This window comes from Acinonyx jubatus, chromosome D1 (genome assembly GCF_027475565.1).
Source record: "Acinonyx jubatus isolate Ajub_Pintada_27869175 chromosome D1, VMU_Ajub_asm_v1.0, whole genome shotgun sequence".
In the NCBI taxonomy this organism is placed as follows: domain Eukaryota; kingdom Metazoa; phylum Chordata; class Mammalia; order Carnivora; family Felidae; genus Acinonyx; species Acinonyx jubatus.
In genome coordinates this window covers 57,471,971-57,490,292 of record NC_069390.1, presented here as the reverse complement: position 1 = coordinate 57,490,292, position 18,322 = coordinate 57,471,971, and the positions used below count along the sequence as shown (strand labels likewise).

The window sequence follows — 18,322 nt, the reverse complement described above, 5'->3', positions numbered from 1 at the left end:
CCGTCCCACCTGGGAGAATGGAAGAATGTGAGATTTTTTTTTTTCCCTTCCATCTAGGGGAGGGTATGGGGGAGACATTGAAGGCCTACTGTCTGGCCCTCACCAATAACTGACCCCATTTAAGTCAGCTGCCTCTGTTGGAAGCCAGTTCAATGAAATTATTTCAAGGCAGTTACCAGCATGGGTTTTGCCGGCGGAAAAGCTTGCATTTGAGTCCTGTCTTTGTCACTTCCCGGCAGTATGACCCTGGGTGAGTCATTTCAGCTTTTTGAGCCCCAGTTTTCTCTTCTGTAAAATGCATGAATAGGATGCACTTCGTGGGCTGTTGTGAGAAGTAAATGAAGTGCTTAGTGTATAAAGCTTAGTGCCTGCTGTATACACTCAGCAACCGTCGTCGATTGTCCTCCATAAGAGCCAAACTCTGCCTCCTGCTCCTTCCTTCCCTGGTCTGGTCCTGCCCTGGCCTCCAGCCTGCTCTGTGTGCTGGGCCAGGCCCAGGCTGAGACAACGGAGGCCTGTGTATGTAGTAACAGTAACGGCACCCCTGTAAACTGCTCTGCTTTAATCATTTGTTCCATGGTTATTTAGAAGAGATTCCGAGGGCTGTTTGGGGAGAAGGCTGCAGAAAGGGGGTCATTGGTGGTGGTAGTGCTTGATCTCCCCTGCTCTGGCCCAGCCAGAGAGAGAGTATCAGCCCAAGATGAACTGCTCCAGCAATAAATAGGGGTGTGGCAAACCAACAAAGGAGTGTGCAGCACCCAGAGCTCACAGCCCCTGGGAGCCATTCAGGGCTGAAGGGGGCTGAAGTTGCAAGGGGAGGAAGTGGTCAGTGATATGGACCAGGGCCGTGGCCTGCAGTAAAGGGAACCGGTCAGCTCAGGAGACCCAGGGGGGAGAAACCTCAACTCTCTCTCTTCCCTCCTCCAGTCTCCCACTGGGGCTTCCCACTGGGTGAACCTACCCAGAATCCCGTGGCACGGAGCCCAATGCAGTCCACTAAGATCAGCCTTCCGGGCCCCCAGCAGGGCGGGGAGTGGACCCAGAGTGGCAAACAGGACGTATTCCTCATTCCATCGATCAACAGCCGTGGAGTCTGGTAGCCATCCGCCTTAGGATTCAGTTGAAGGATCATCTCTTGTTACTTGGGCATATCCCTTATGAAGGGGGTGTTGGCCCCTACACCGGAGACAAACCAAAGCATTCCAGTGCCTTAGTACCCCTTGGAGATTGGTGCCCAGGCCCCTGCCCACCGAGCCTGCCACTGTGTCCAGTTCCATCCCTACGGGTCCTGAGAGGACCTGGCTCTGAGTTTTCTCCAGCCCGATCACCCGAACAACCTGTGTCTCTGTCCGTCTTTGTCAGGCAGTGTGGGGTAGTGGTTAGAACACAGGCTCCAAAACCAGACTTTCTCCTAAAATCCTGACTCTGCCATAGAGGCGGGGGAACTAGACAATGTGCCCCTAGTCTCTTGGGCCTTGATTTCCTCATCTATGAAATGGGGATAACGGAGAGTACTCAGAGGGTTGTTGTGATGAGCAAATGAGCGAACAAATGTGAAGTACCAGGAATAGTCCCTGGCGAGCAGGGAGCAGCCAGCAAATGACAGCCTTTACCGTGATCACAAATAATATAGTGGGAGCCCAGAACTCACAGCGTGGCTGGACCATCAGTATGGGGCAGGGACTGTCACCACCCTCAGTCTAGACTCTGTTCCAGTGACAAGGTTATAATAGTGTCGTGCAGCCTTGCCACACTGCGGACCCTCACCTGTCAGCCATCTGCCCCTCCCCCCGCCCCAGTCCTCTGCTGCAAACCATGTCCTGGGAGAAATGGCTTCTCGTTCTGTCAAGCCTCAGTTTCCCCATCTGTGGACTGAGGTAAGTACTCACAGGGCTGGGGCCGTGACATGCAAAGTGCTGAGTGTGGCTGGAGGAGTCAGGCTTCTCCTCCACCCTGTTGCCGCAGAGAAGTCAGGGACCCAAGAGGCCTGCCTTGGTCCACGTCTCATCCCCCAAATCAGGCTGTGGGTAGCTTCCAGAGTGGCCTTGCCAGGGAGAGCCTAATCTGTGGAGTGAGGCAAAGGTTATGGGTAGGTTGGTGTCAGGTGAGCTCAGGTGGCTCTGGGGTAGCCACTTTACATGCTGTCCTTAGAGCTGGGCGGCCAATAGTGGCTCTGACATCAGCCTTTAATACCCAGAATGAGCCACACCACCCGGAGCTCAGGTGGCTCTAGAGAGCCTATGTAGACCAGGTGAGAGGAGTGTGGGGCCAGGCAGGCCTGGGACAGATGATGCAGGGGGTGCTGGGCCAACACTACAAGGCCCTGTGAAGGGGTGCCTGGATGTGGGATCTGGGGAGAGCGTGAGGTTCCTGCCAAGCAGGGCGCTGGAGGCATGGGCAGATGGAAAATCTGTCGGGGTCCATTGCATGGAAAGCACCCATGAGGCCCCCAGCGATGGTGTCTTGGGGACAGCTGGGCAGACCTAGAACGCAGAGCCCTTTCTTTGCAGCTGGCCGCCTCTGAGCACTCCCTCGCCTCCCTGACGGGAATGCTGTGCATCACCCATAACATACCCCTGGGCGTCTGAGGAGGCTCGGGCATAGAGGCCCAAGGTGGATGTGGCAATGAGGGGAGGTGTGCAGGTTTCCAAGTCAGTCCTGGCTTTGAAGCCCAGCTCTGCCTCTCTTGACCAGAACTTTGAAGACACTGGGCAGGTCACTTAACCTCTCTGAGCCTCAGTTGCTCACCTGTAAAATGAGGGCCGTAGCACTTCCCTTCCAGATCTGTTTCGAAGCGAAAATGACGTAACGGACGAGATTGCATCTTCTACTTTGGAGGAGACTCCACAGTCATCCTCATCCTGCTGTCTTTGTCCCTTTTTAATGCTGCCTCAGGAAGTTCTTTCTTGTGTTCAACTGAGATCCATTGTGCTGTAACTAGAACCTCCTCCCTGTTGAGGGCTCTGCAGAGGCCCGAGTCCGTGCTCTATACAAATGTGCCCCGTCAGTACCTGCACTGAGGCTGCGTGTTGGTGTTCACCCTGTGGCTTGGGGGCCGAGCTGTCAATGGCCAGCGCCTCCTGACCACTGTGCAGTGGGGGTGGGTGCATCATCCTGACTGTTCACACTACTCTTCCTTTCTGTGCTCAATCCATGTTCCCAAAGGGATGACTCTGGGGCAGTGGAGAGAGCCCTGAGCTGGGCCTAGAAGGCCTGGGTCCTGGTACCCACTTGGCCCGTCTTGCTGTGTGGCCTGAAGCCAGTTAGCAGCCTCTCTGGGCCACAGTGAGCTCTGTGCCTGGGGCTCAGCTCTCTCCGGTGAAGATGTATGCGGTTCTGCCTAAAGACCATTTCCTCCCTCTCCCCGACCTGGGCCCCAGCTAACCTGGGAAGCCAGCAGATTAGGGTCCTGCTGGTGGCTGGTGGTGTTAAGAGCCAAGTCCACTCTCCGACCAGGGCTCCCAAGGACAGGCAGTGATTTCAAGGTTAGATGGGGGATTTCTGGTGGATGGGGTAAGTACCCTCCTCTTCGGGGATTCTGAGAGCCTGAATCTCTTCCTACCCACCCCACTGCACTCACCCAGCTAAAGGTCAGTCACGTTTCTTGAGTCCCACCTTGGAGAATATCTTTTCCCACATGAAGTCTGCTTTAATCCCTCATGGTGTGGGGGGAACCCGAGGCTCAGAGAGACGAGGAGACTGGCCCCGAGGCCCCACAGCCTGTCTGCGGGGAGTGGTGAAGGAGCCTGGAGCTCCTGATTCTGCGGAGCCCCCGTGGCAGAATGTGCCCTCTAGGCCTCATGTGCCCTCTAGGTCCTCGGCAGCGTGGAGCGCAGGGGAGCCAGGTGGTCTGAGCAAGGCTGTTTGCAGCCTGGGATGGGGCTCTGGGAAGAAGTTGGCCAAGGAACGGAGGAGGCAGAGGGGTTAGGAGCCCGGGAGCCCTGAGTTCTGAATGCCCCTGTGAACTTCAGCGTTTGGTTTCACAGAGGAATCAAGACTCATTTCTTGGTGGCTTTGGACACCTAATAGTTTACCTTTATAAAGCACTTTGATATCCACAATGTCACTGAATCCTCACGGCAATCAGTGAGAGGCAGCGTGGGACTCGTCTGGGAGGGCAGGAGAGGGTGAGCTCTGGAATCTGACAAACCCAGGTTTAAATTCCAGCTCCCACCAACTCTCTGCTTTCGAGCAAGTGAGTAACCAGCTGAGCCTCAGTTTGCTTATCTGTGGAAGGGACACTCATTCCCCACAACAAATAGCAACGGCTGTCTTGCTGGCTGTGCACACTAGGTGAGATAAAGTCTATGACCACTGGCCCAGTGCCTGGTGCAATATAGTAGTTTTCGTGATATTTATCATCAGCCCCACTTTATAGATGGGAAAATGGAGGCTCAGAGAAGGAAGGTGATTCGCCTGAGGTCACACGGTGATCTAGCCTGGTCCTCCAGACTTCCTGTGTGTGGCTTTTTCCTCCAGCACTTCCCTTTCTGTCCTCAAGTGACCCAACACCTTGTTTATCCAGTCTTCAACGTGTGATGCTGTCTGCTGCTGTCTGATGAGGCCCTGAGTATACCCTCCCCCGCCCAACTGCCTACCAGCACTTGCCTGGCACGCAGCGGGCACTTTAAAAATGTTTGTCCTGTGCATGACTATGTTGATAAGTTTGTATAAAAATGTAAGTGTTTTTCCAGGCAGCCAAGTCTTGTGTCCCTAAAGCTTCCTTCTCCCTCATCCCCTTTAAAAACAACCCTTTCATAGTTTGGGTTGGAAACCTTGTGAAAAGGATTGATCACTTCCTTTCCCTGCACAATGCCGACATGGCTAACCTCTCCGGGAAGGGCCTTGCGAGCACTCACTGTGGTGCTGGGAGCACTGAACCCTGCTGGCCCTGAGCCGAGTGACCCTGGGCTGCTGCGCCTGCTGGACTGCCGTAGGGTCTGCTTTTGCAGGTTTCTGACTCTTCTCACCTTGACCTTCATTCTGCTGCCTCCAGCAGTCCACCACCTTTCTTCCCTCGCGTACCATGTGTCTTTCCTGATTTACTGCTTCTACCAGTTAGGGTAGGGGCTAAGAAATGGGACAACCGAACTTATTGGAATTGGTTTGTTCGTTCATTCATTCAGTCATTCAACAGCCATTGTTGATTCTGGGTCTTGCTAGGGATTCCATCCATCCATCCGTCCATCCGTCCTGATGGAGGACTTCTGCAGTGGCTTGTGATCAGTCAAGACATGACCACACCCTCCTGGCAGTGCACGCAGGGAAATAATGATGTGTACATAGCAAATGCCAGTACAGGACCTACAGTTTATGATCTGCCTCTGAGTGCATTACCACACCGAGTCTTTACAACAGCCCTGAGAATGGCCTTAGCCCGGTTCTGCGGATGATTAAAGCAAAGCTCAGCAAGATGAGGTCTCCTGCCCAGTAGCCAGCAGTGAGCACGGAATTGCAATGGGAACTCAGGTCTCCAGCCTGGCCTGTCACCTGTTCCCTCTCCTCTGTCCTCCATCTGTAAGCTGTATGATGCCCCATTCATTTTCTGCTTCTGTCACAAAAGATCACTGGTGATGGCTTAGGCCAGACCTGTGCCTCTGTACAATGGTCAGCACGAGGAAATGTGGCCTTGGCTGTATGCCAGACACAAACACCCTTCCAGCACACATACCTCGGCCTGCAGTGGACCTGCTCACACCATCCAGTCCACACTCCCCAAACTGCTCTGAGGAGCCCTAGTTCCCGGCAAGGGTAAGGGTCCCGGGACGCATGAGCATACAAATTCGAGAAATGCTAGGTCACATAAATCGAAACAGGACTTCTCAGGGCTTTTAATGTGTTGATGTAAATTAGTCTCCCAACAGGTGGTGCGGTAGGCAGCCAGCCTTTCCCAACTCCCAGGCTTGCTTCAGCATGCAACTCCTTTGTCACCAAGCAGGGTCTGGGACTAATAGCCTAGAGAGAACACTTTGGGAAGAGCCAGATCAGCAAACCCGTACTTTCTCATTTTGTACCGGAAGCCTCCAGCTAGAGCTCCTTTCTTGCCCACAGCTGTTTGCATTTTGAAAGAGGATCACAGGGAACATGGTTTAGCCCCAGGACAGAATTGATAATAATGGCGGAGGTTCAGGCAGCGGGAGGAAGTGCAAGGTGGAGATATTTTTATTCTTTCGTCCACCACGCGACCGTATCTCAGACATCTACTGTGTGCCAGGCACAGAGCCAGCATTTGGAAATGCCAAGATGCGTCTGACTAAGAACCTTCCATTTCATTTCCCCGTGCCCACGAAGGGTTTTTAAAGAAAGACAAATACAAGCCTTAAAAGGAATAAGTGGTTCTTCTGAACGGTTCAGGGTCTTTGTGGTGGGTGGGTGTGTGAAGTTCATTTCGTCGGGGGCTTTAGTCCCAGGTCCTGAGGGGTGTGAGTGAGCCAGTTCCAGGAACAGTTACCCTGGGCAGAGTGAACAGATGTTGTCAGGGAGGTCAGGAGTGTGGGGAGGCTCAGAGGAGGCAAGGAGGGAGGGAGTGGGCAAGGGCAGCTGGGAGATCTTGAGTGAGGCTCTGCAAAGAAGCACAGAGGTTATAGTGGGACGTGCGGGGGTGGGCAAGCATCCTGGGAAGACAGGAGCCTGAGCAAAGGTATAAAGGTGGCAACGGGTGGGTTACGTCTTTGGGGTGCTGTAAGGAGCCAGGGTGGTGGGGGAAGAGGGAGGAAAGGCGGTTTGTTGGAGATGGGGCTGGAGAAGCTACCTGAGGCAGATCATGAGGGTCCGAACACCAGCAGAGTATGTCGCATTCATCCCAGTGTGTCTGGCACCCGGCGGTGCCCAGTTTGTGGACTGGCCAGACTCTTCTACTGCGGGACCTTGAACAAGTGGTTCCCCCTCTCTGGACCTTGAGGGGCTCGTGCTCATGTCAGTCAACGTCACCTAGCACTTCCCCTCCAGCCTTGAAGGACTCTCAGGGATTCTTGATGTGTGTGCAGGGCAAGACCCAGAGCATTTCCCCTCTAGCCTGAGGTCCGCTGGGCTGCCCTAGCTGGGCAGGGGCCAGAGGCTCCCTGGACAGGGGGCAGCCCGTTGGCCGGGGCGGAGGTCAAGCTGGCTCTACTGCTGGAATTCACTCCTCGCTGTCTTTCTTCAGCAGTTGGGCACTGGGCTCAGGATGAAGTGCCTCAGTGTCCTCATTGCTTGCTGGCTCTTCTAAGGCTCCAGGCTGTAATTGGGGGGTAAGGGGAGTCGAGCCAGCCTATGGTTGCGGGTTGTGTACCTGAAGCTGTTTGGTGCAGGGTAGGAAGTTCTGCTTCTTCCTTCTTTGGGAAAATGGGTAAGTTACTTAACCCCCTGAGCCTCAGTTTCCTCATCTGTAAAATGGGAATCATAGTAATTTCCACACTGACCTTTTGTGAAGATTCATTGAGCTGTAGTCTGTGAAAGCGTGTAGGAAACTAACTTACCCCACACATGTGGAAACCAGTCTTGTAAATAACGTTTATTTGCCCACTATAATCTCCCAGGCCTCTGGCCTGCTCACTCCTTTCCTGGAAGTGCTCCCTGGGCACCGCATACCATTTTCCATGCAGGTTTCTCCTGCTGAGTACATTTTATCCAGGCCAAAGCCATAGGAGCCCATGAATTATGTACAAGGAGCACATGCAGGCCAGGGCTGTGTTTACACTCCAGTGTCTGCGAGCATTCCGATAGGAGGAGAGACAGCACCGCCCGTCCTGTCTGCTGGGGGCTGGACCAGATACCGCCCCCTCCCCAGCTGCTTCCCAGACGCCTGCAGGGCTTTGGGTCCTGGTCTCTAGCGAAGGGTGGGGAACACATGTGAGGAACTCCCCCCTCCCCAGCTTACCTGTCCTGTTCACAGGGCTGGGGTCCAACAGGGCCTGCCCACCTACAAGCCTGTGTCCTTGGGTAGCTGGTGGGGAGGGGAGTGGTTGGGGCCCGTGGGCAGAACAAGACAGTCCCCCTCCCCTCACCCTCCCCTTCCCCCCGCCCCCCGCCCATCCCCTCCACTTCCCAGCTGGTGCCAGGACGTGTCAGTCGGGACGACTCAGATCTCTGGTGGTGTGGATGCTGCTTTGTTTCAGCAGGGCTTAGTTGCTTGCTCTCGGGGGGGGCCTACACCTTGTCACGCATAATCCTTGGTCACGGCCACTGTGCCCATGATGAGGCGCAGGGGGACAGGACTGGGCTCTGCCCAGCATCTCTTCTCCCAGAGTTCTGAGGGTCCCTCTCAATGCCCGTGTTCCTGAGAGGCTCCCAGATGGTGTCCCAGCCCCAGCAGGGGCGCTCCCGGCAGGCAGCTGGACTCAGCCAGCACCCAGAGGGATCACAGATGCTGGCTCTGCTTGGGCTGGCACGGGGGCAGGGCAGAGGGGGCCGGCAGGGGGAAGGATGTCGTGGAACGGGAACGTAAACTTAAGCAGTTTACTGAAAGAAGAGCCAGTAAGCACAAGCAGCATCTTAAAAAGGCCTGACACACCCCGGCTTCTGTCCAGCTCCGTGCAGGGCTCGTGCAACCTTAGATCTGTGACACGGCCTCGTCTGTAAAATGCTGACGACAAGGCCAACCTCACGAGGCTACCGTAAGGTCAGATCAAAACACCCAGCAGGTGGGACATCCAGGAAGGTGCCGGGCACATAGTAGGCCACCGATTTTCAGGGAGGATCTAATTATAGCCCAGAGCAAAGAAATCAGGACTTTGGAGGCATGATGTGGTGTCTAAGCAGGAGAAAGAAAACTTCTGTTCAGCTCCTTGAAAAGGTCAGTGCAGCTTAGACGTGTTCTCACACCGACGACCCCAGCAGAGGAGCTTCTGGGTCAGCAGGTGTGGGGGACCTGCCTGTTGGGACAGGCGACGCTCTGCAGCCAGGCAGCCCTGGGTGTGAGGTGTGATTCTGCGTATTTGCCAGTGGCCCAGGGTGAGTCCCCAGTCTCCCCGTCCCCGTAAAAGGGAGGTCATGGATACCTAACTCTCAGGGTTGTGAGACTCTGGTGAGAAATGCCCTATAAAACTCTACTGGGGAAAAAAAGCACAAGTGACACATAGTGGGTGCTTGGGGGCTCTGCAGGAGGGTGGCCTGGGGTGCAGGCCAGTGTTCCAGGGCAGAGAACCCAGCCTCACCTTCCTTTCCAGCCTCAGGGCTGTGCTCTGCAGCCCCCCTCATGCAAGCCTCAGGCTTCAGGAAGGTCAAGGGCCGCCTGACACCTCCTTGTGGTCACGATTGACCCCCGGGCCTGCACCACGAGGCTGACAGAGCTGACCGGCAGCTGGCAAGGAACTAGGCCCCTGCTCAGCTAAGAATAGAAGGCTTTGTGTGATTTAAGTAGCAGCCGGATCGCATCAGGCCTCCCAGCCTGGCCCAGGGGCCTATTAAGCGGGATCTGGGGCCATTGTGGGTCCTCCTGGGTGGAGGAGGGAGAAGGTGGGTGAAGGGTGCTGGGGCCACCACGGGCTTCCCCAGGACTTCTCTCTTGTTTCCACGTGATGATGATTTGATTTTTTTCCATCAGTGAGGCTCATTGCTCCTCCCGTCTCGTCCCTGGGGCTGGCTAGGGAGCATCACCCAGTGTTCCTGGGGGAAAAAGCTCTCTGGGAAGTGTTCAAACAAACAAACTGGCCTCTGAGAGGAGCAAACAGAGCCACGAAAATGGCTTTGTCTTCAAGGAGAGAGCTGTCGATGGTGGCCATTTATTGAGTGCCTACTGTATGCCAGACCCTGCTGGGCTCTGTGTTTGTGCCTGTGCCTCATCAACCCTCAGAGGGGTGCAGCTGGGAGGTGTCTTCATGGACATCATACGGATGATGTCCAGCTCGTACTTGGCAGAGCTGAGATTGGAACCAAGGACTGTCCCACCTCATTCCTTCTGCGGGCAAAAGATTCCTGAGTTGGGGGAGAGGTGAGAGTCTCAATTCCTGGAGAAAGCCCTAGGCATGGAGGACTTGTCTTGGTGCACTGAATTGTGCTTTACTTTTTTTTTTTTCATTTTTATTTTAATGATTATTTTTGAGAGAGAGAGAGAGAGAGAAAGAGAGACAGAGCACAGCAGGGAAGGGGCAGAGAGAAACGGAGACACAGAATCCTAAGCAGGCTCCAGGCTCTGAGCTGTCAGCACAGAGCCCCGTCGCGGGGCTCGAACTCATGAACTGTGAGATCATAGTCTGAGCTGAAGTCATACGCTTAACTGACTGAGCCGCCCAGGTGCCACTAACTGTGCTTTCCTTTATGTTACTCCAGGACTGGATTGGGAAGAGGAATTGTGATCCTGTCACAAACAGAGTAGGTGCAGGCACCTGTTTGTTGAGTTGGAACAAAACCAGATCCCATTGGGGCTCAGATTCCCCTTCTGTGAAGTGGACAGAAGCTGCTTGGGGCAGGATCACGAGGCCACAGCACCAGATTCCTGGACTTTTGAACAGTGAGTGTCCTGGTCCCCCTCTCTGCAGGTCCTTGGTGCCTCCCACCTCCCTCTCCCCTCAGAGATTATTGCCAGTGTGAGAACTGGGAGGAATCCTGGGTCACCCTTCGGTTGTACAGATGGGAAGACTGTGCCCCAGAAGGATAGGGGTCATGAAGCAAGTGGGCTGGGAGCACATAGTAGGTATTTAAGAAATCCCTTCTTTCTTCCTGTGCCTGCTCCCCTTTGGGCACTGCTTTGGTGTGCAGATCTGAAGGGTTGTTGTGGGCTGGGGGACGGAGTCAGCCAGGTCCTAGGAGAGAAGGAGGGAAGCAGGGGCCAAAGGTGGGAGCCTGTAGTGTCCCAGAACCATCTGCACTTACCCAAATCAAATCCTGCCCAACTCAAAGCCCCACCCCCCCTTCTGTGGAGCCTGCCTGGACTCCCCTCCCTAAAGCCCTTGTAATCTCCCTCTCTACCCCAAGAGTGGGGGATTTTTTTTTCAGCTGTGCTAAAATACACATGACTTAAAATTTACCATCTTAATAATTTTTTTTAAGTTTATTTTGAGAGAGAGAGAGTGAGCGAGCAGGGGAGGGGCAGACAGAGAAGGAGAGAGAGAGAATCCCAAGCAGGCTCCATGCTGCCAGTGCAGAGCCCGATATGGGGCTCAAACCCATAAACCGTGAGATCATGACCTGAACCAAAATCAAGGCTTGGACACTTCACCAACTAAACCACCCAGGCCCCCCAGCATCTTAATAACTTTCAAGGGTACAGCTTAGTAGTGTTCACTTTATTCACATTGTTGCACAACAGATCTCCAGAACTTTTCAACTAGCAAGACTGAAATACCCAGGAAACTGCCACTCTCCCTTCCGCCCCCGCCCCCCAGTCGCCAGCCCCCAGCCCCTGGCAACCTGCATCCCACTAGGAATTTGACTACTCTAAATACCTCATATACGTGAGATCACACTGTGTTTGTCTTTTTGCAACTGGCTTATTTCACTCGGCGTAATGTCCTCATGGTTTGTCCATGTTGTAGCATGTGACAAGGTTTCCTTCCCTTTTTAGCGGCTGAATAATATTACAGGGTGCATGCATACCGCACGTTTATCCATTTGTTTGCCACTGGACATGTGGGTTGCGTCACCTCTTGCTACTGTGAAGAGTGGGGGTTTGGGAGGTGAGCGGGCCTGGTTTGGACCCTGGCTTCTAGCATCACTTGAGCTGTGGGTCTGAGTCCTTCGCCCCTTACTGCTGTGCCTGTGGGGGGAGGGGCTGCAGGGATTAGAAATTGTGCGTGTAGAAATGCACGGCAAGACAGTGAAGCGGGGGTGGGGGGATTCATTCTCATCATGCACTTTCCATCTTGGGACAGATACCTTTTGGGGTTTAGGGGATCCACATGCCAAGCCCACCTTAACCCCCTTCTACGAGGCCAGCTCAGCATCTGGTGAATCTTACAGCAGTGGAGCGGGAGAGCACCTGGGCCCACAGAGGGGCAGAGACTTGCCCACGTCTGCACAATCAGACAGTGGCCATGGCAGGATTAAACTAAGGTCTCCAGCCTTCCGGCCCAGGGACTTTCCTGCTGTGGTCTCCAGGATCCATAGGCCTGGTCCTCAGGTGGGACTGGCTCTTCAGGGGCCTGTGTGTAATCCTGTGGCATGCAGGTCTGGGGGAGGCAGGGAGCAGGGAGATGAGCATCTCAGGCTCCTCTGTACAGGGCCAGAGGCAGGTAGCATCAGCTGGGCTTCTCTGATGGCCACCTTCTCCCAGGGTTGTGGACAGCAGCACTGCCCCAGCGATGAGGGGCTCGTGTCGGACTCCTTTGCATGGTTCCTGCCTTGTCTGAGGTCCTGCCTTGCACCTGGGAGCTCACACTCTGCTTTCACGCACCTGTTCATTTGCTTATTCCTTCCCTAGTCATCTATTCAGCAAACACTCCCCGAGGCCTGCTGTGGGCCTGGAGACCAAGCTGACCTCGAAGGCAGTTAGTGTGGTGTAGCAGTAAATAGTGTGGATTCTGGGGCTAAACTGCCTGTGTTCCAATCCTGACTCTGCCTATTGCCTGACTCTGCTCTGTGATCTTGGCCAAATTGCTTAACCTGTCTGCCTCTGATTCTTTTTCCCTACAGTGGGGATAACGATGTTCCAGTGACTGTTATTACAAATCGCCTTGCAATTCAGTGACTTTATATAAGAACAACCATTTTATTATCTCAGTTTGTATAGCTTGGCAATCTAAAATGGGCTCAGCTGAGGGGCACCTGGGTGGCGCAGTCGGTTAAGCGTCCAACTTCAGCTCAGGTCATGATCTCACGGTTTGTGAGTTCGAGCCCCGTGTTGGGCTCTGTGCTGACAGCTCAGAGCCTGGAACCTGCTTCGGATTCTGTATCTCCCTCTCTCTCTGCCCTTCCGCCGCTCACACTCTGTCTCTCTCTCTCTTAAAAATAACATTAAAAAAAATTGTTTTAATGGGCTCACCCAAGTGGTTCTGGCTCAGTGTTTCTGACATGGTTATAAGCCAGATGATGGCTACAGCACTGAGGAGCTGGGGCAGCTGGAGGTTGGCTGGGCCTCTCTTGATCTTTATGTAGTCTCCAGGCTTCGTTTCCATCTGTGAGCTCCTCTGGGAGCCTCGGAGCAGTCAGGCTGTCTACATGGTGGCCCAACACTCCAGCAGGGGTACCCCAGTGAACTCCACAGAAGCTGCATCACATTCGATGAACTGGCCTTGGGAGTCTCGTAGGGTCACTTCTGCCATTACTCTCAAGCACCCCCCAGATTCAAGTGGGGGTAGCCTAAACCCTACCTCTCCCTAGGAACATTGTAGGAGGCGCATGTGGGGTGAAAGCTACTGTTGCAGTTGTCTTTGAAAATACAGTCTGCCACAGTTGTGAGAGTTAGGTAAGTCAAAACACGGGAGCTGTCTAGAATGGTGACTAGGCATTGTATATAAGCGATAGCTATATATAGTCAAGGGTGACCGTATGCAATTTACTCATGATGTGCTGATTTTAAGACCTGATTCCCAATGCGGAAGCCAATTCGATGAACTGTAGCATTTCTCATTTGGGTATTGAGGGATCTATAGGAATTCAACAAGCAGGGGCAAGCGGGAGGGCCCTCTGTGCAAAGGGAACGAGCTGTGTAAAGGTGTGGAGCGTAAAGTTCCTGAGGCCTGGACTTAGCTCCTGGTGGCTGGGGCTCCCCTGAGGTGAGGTGGGGGAGGGGGGCTGGGAAAGTGAATGGAGGCCAGGCTGAGAAAAGTTTTGCGGATGGGATTTGATCCTGTGGCTCCCAGGGAGTTCTTGGCTGTTTCTCAGGCAGAGATATGAAGGGCTGGAGTACCCTAATGAGGGAGCCACTTCTGAGGTGTGACCAGCAGAACTGGGGGAGGTACTGGACTTAGGGGGTATGGGGAGAGGGCAGGAATGATGGGACTCGTGCCCGCGTGTTTGCCCAGGGCGTTTGCATCAGTTTTGCATGTGATGAGCATAACCACACTCACTTGCCTTTTCTCCCCTTCTAGTATATTGGACACTTTGCAATTTTTCTCTGCTGCAAGGGGAGATGGAAGGGTGGGAGGGTGCCTGCCTTGGCAGAGGGGTCTGGAAGAGCCTAGCAGACAACCCTAGGGAAGCTGGCAGGGCCAGAGAACTCTCGATGGCCTCCTCCTCATGCCTCAGCCCCATCTGCGGGGGACGCCCCCCCCCCCGCCACCCTCATGGTCTCCCCTTCCAACACCCCTGCCTAGTGTGCAGCTTCACAGGGTCCAAATGGAACAGATCCCGGGGGTTGTAGTGTCCACCCCGCTCACATTACAGATTGGGAAACTGAGGCCCAGTGACTTGCTCCAAATGCCACAGCAAGTTAACAAAGGATCCAGCCTCAAGCTGGCCACATGGCTGCAGCAGGTGCAGTGGCACTGAGGGCTGCCTCTGATTCAGTTTGACAGGAACAGGTGCTCTTCGGGTGCAGGGCTCCTCCCTACGAGATCCTCCACCCTCCACCCCCGAAGCCTCCCCCCAGCCACTCTCTAAGGCCAGTGCTCCCTCCTGAGGGAGGTCATGGATTTGGAGGTCAGGAACCTGATTTCAAGGAAAGAGAAGAAGGGGCTCTTTAGCAGCTATGTGGTCTTGGGAAAGTCACCTTGTCTCTCACCTGTAAAAGGAGCAGGAGCGCACCAACCCCAGCAGGGCTCTCCTGAGGATTAGATGGGCCCTCCGGTGCTGAGCGATAATCTCTGATGCTGGTGCTGCATCTGGGAAAGGGATCCGCCAAGGATTACTCGGGAGAGGGATTTGAGCTGCTATGTGGAGGCAAGGCTGGACTAGCGCTGGGAAAAGGGAGTTGGTCTTGACCCTAAAAGCTCTGAGCTTGTGATGGGGCCGGTCCAGCCCTTCCCTTACACGTGAGAAGGGGCCCAAGGGAACGATTGGGGTGGGATCCAGGCAGGATCCCCTTCGGGGGCAACCTCCCCACCTAACACTGAGAGCGAGGGCTTCCCAGAGGAAGAGTTTATGGAAACTGAGAGGGAAGGAATGGTCAAAACAGCACAGCAAGTACGGTTGCTGTCTCCTCCCGCCCCAGCCCCTGCCCTGCATGCAGCTGTGAGAGACAACCCTGAGCTCCAGCCAAGCTGACCTTGACTCCTGGCACCCATGGTGTCCGTGAGGGAAGCAGAAGCCCAAGACCACACTGCTTCCAGAGTGCTACAGCTATGGGCCTGTCTACACCTGCGTGTGCCTCCATGAGCCTGTGTGTATTCACGTGTCCATGTGTATTGCCTGGGTCTGCCTGTGAATATGTGCTCTAAGTTTGTGTATGTCTGCCTCTGTGTGTTTGTGCATGTGCTAGCACATGTATGAGAGGGGGCCCTTGGTTTCCTGCAGGCCCCATGGGGTCTCTCCTTATAAATGGCAGACAGGTTAGAATGTGTCCACAAGGGGCCAAGTGCTCATGTGTTTTAAGCCCCGAGGAGGGGTGGAGCAGAGACAGCCCTTGCTCTGGCAGGTGTGTGGGCTGAGGGAAGGTCCAGATCTCACCAGTGGGGCAAATTCAGCAGAAAGACGAGTTCCCCAGATTTGGAAAGCCTCTCCCAGGGGCTCCTCTGTGCAAAACTTGGACCCAGAATCAAATCAGGCACCACCTCTACTCTTGGAGCCAGCCAGGGGCATCAGTGTGCAGCTGAACACGAGCATGGCTGCTGAACCGGGCTGTGCAGGGCCCATGGAAACAGGAAAAGGCATGCCCAAGTCTACCAGGAGAGTCAAGGAAGTCTTCCTGCGGAAGGAGTTTGAGCCAAGACTGCAGGGCTATTTGGTGGGAGGGGAGGGGAGGGGAGGTGGAGAACAGATGCCAGGTGGGCCTGGGGGCTTGAGGAAGATGGGTGGGAAGGGTGATTCTCATCTGCCGGGCCTGGAAGACCAGAGAATGGAGGTGCCTTGAGATAAGGCACAGGGGTGGAGCAGGTTTGGGGGAATGTGATGAGTCATCATTGGGCCACTGGGGGTGTGAGGTTCCTGTTGGGGTGTCCAGGCCGGGATGACCAGGGGTCCCTGGATACTCCAGACTTGAGCGTGGTCCAGGCAGAGACAGCGGTGCTAGGTGATCTTGCACAAGGAGAGTGTGAAGGGCAAGGGAGGACAAAGGGCGTAGGAGAAAGTGCAGCACGAGGCTCTGGGCAGAGAGGGGGACCTGGAGGCAATGAGGGAAACCAGAGCAAGTGGTGTCCTGGACACCAGGGTCCAGAAGGTTTCTGGAAGGAGGGTGAGGCCCACAGTGTCAGGGAGGAATGAGAGCTGCACGGTGAGCTCACTCATGTGGAGGTCATGGTTGAACTTGGCGGGAGCACAGGGCTGTGGGTTTAGCAGCAGGTGGGAGGGAGGCAGTGGAGACATGAGTGTAGACAACTCTTTCAGAGATTTGGATGAGAAGGAAGGAAATAAGGGGTGTGCTAGCTGGTCTGGGGTGGAGGGGGACAGACCGAGTGAGACTCAGGGCCTATTCTTTGCCGCCTGCAAGGAGCCAGCCCAGAGGAGGTGCTGAGGGAGGAGGAGCAGGGTGAGGCTGCTGTGGACACCTGTACCGGTTCTCTGCTGGGGCCCCGGGAAGGGCGCCTGGAGGGGGCGGATTTTCCTGGAGGGATGGTTGTGCAGAGCAGGGGAGGAGGAGGTGGCATGGTGGCGGCCCTCAGTCCTGCCCTGAGCTCTGCCAGGCTCCAGGGTATCTGGCCACCCTGGGGGTGGGAGGACCTTACATGCAGAGGCTTTTGACGTCCTAGGAGGCAGAGCATCACAAACTCAGAGCATCCTCCTAAAGCAGGTTGCAAGTCAGTGGTTGAAGCTCAGGACTGGGCAGAGTTGGCCTCCGTTGGTTTTGGGTCTGCAGGGCTCTAGGGGTGCCTTCATAGCTACTTCAAACAAGAAAAGCCTGGGAAGGTCAGGGCACGGATCCTCAGGCTTCCAAGGAGGCCGCGCCCAGCTCCCTCGGGTTAGGGGGTGGCTGTCTGCCGAACTGGAGCAGGTGTTCACAGCCGTCTCGCCCTGCTCCCCTTCTGGGCTGGCTCCTTCCCTGAACAAGCCCGAGTCTCACCCAGTCTGTCCCCCTCCCCCCCCCTTTCCAGCTAGCACTCCCTATCTTCCCAATTACTGGGAAGTTCTTCCTCTGGGTCTAGCCGAAGTCTCTCCTGCTGTGCGTTCCCTTCTGGTGAACTTGTTCAACCCTGCTCTGCGGAGCCAAGCTGATCAGCCGGCCACTTTGAGTGGCGGCCAGTGTTTTTACAACTTGTTTTCATGAAGTTGGTTTGAAGTCTCCCTGCATTCCCAGAATGTCAGACCCGCCCTGATTCACAAGGATTGACCAAAACAGGATCTGAGCCAACGAGAAGAATCTGAGGACTTAGTCATCCCCCTTGGATGATCTGCAGATTCTCCTGCTTTCCTTCTAATAAAAAAAAAGACAAAAGGAAAAAAAGTAAGTTAGCTCAGATGGCCAGGAGGGTAGAGTGTGGGAGGGATGTACATAGGCTCAGATGATGCCGGCCCAGGCTTTCCTCAGGGGGCCCACCTCAAGTCAAGTTCGTTCTGCCGCTTGCCACATGGGGGAGCTTGAACAACTCCGAGTCTCGGCCTCAGTTTCCTTGTCTCTGAAATGGGAAAATTAATGGCACTGACCTCCTAGCTGTCTGAGGTGGGGCGATCTCGAAGCAGACCCTGAGACAAGGGTTCACGTGAGAGTGATTTATTAGGAAGTTTTCCAGAAAAGAAGCTGCTAAAGTAATAGGGAAAGTAGAACCAGAAAGAGGAGGAGAAGCAAGCTCTGGGGACATGAGGCCAGAGCTGACCAAGGGCAAGGATGCTAGAGAACTTAGACCTTTACCCAGGTGGTCACCGGTAAAGGGGGGCCCTGGGGACCGGCCATGACCGCAGGCAAAGGGATTCCAACAGCCTCAGGCCAGTCCACCCACACACCTCCACAGATGTTGGCTGCTGGGAGGGACCACCAAGAGGCAGAACCTTCCTTGTGCTTCCACTGTTCCCCCAGGGCCAGTGCTGGCTCACGCTCTCTCAGCTTCCAGAAGCAGAAACTCACAGAGCTCCTCAGCTGGCAGACGTGGCCCCAGCCCCCAAGGTTCTCCCTGATGACTCGGCTTCATGCAGCCTTTCCACCTTCGCCAGGTTGCCTTGCTGTAGTCCCTTCTGGAGAAGTCTGCCTCTGTGCCACTTACATCTCCAGCCCTGCCTGCACAGCCTAGGGGGCATCTGTGAAGAGCAGGACATGGCAGAGGGCCCAGGGGCAGTGGTTAGACTAGGGCCATGGAAGCATTGAGCACCACAGAGGAAATCAAGGCCCTTGGGGCCCATCCCCACCTGAACTGAATTTGACTTTTCTTCTCGGCCCACG

At 54.9% G+C, this 18,322-nt stretch overlaps 1 protein-coding gene across 7 annotated transcripts in view; it reads left to right on the top strand.

Moving 5' to 3' along the window:
- The window catches only part of GDPD5 (glycerophosphodiester phosphodiesterase domain containing 5), an 87,486-nt gene that overhangs the window by 8,840 nt on the left and 60,324 nt on the right, over window positions 1-18,322 (top strand). The window contains exon 2 of one of the 7 annotated variants that reach the window (XM_053203710.1): window positions 10,249-10,429. The exons of the other annotated variants lie outside the window; for them this stretch is intronic. The gene's annotated coding sequence lies outside the window, so the exon portion shown is untranslated. The remainder of the gene's footprint in view (window positions 1-10,248; window positions 10,430-18,322) is intronic. 7 annotated transcript variants of the gene reach the window in all.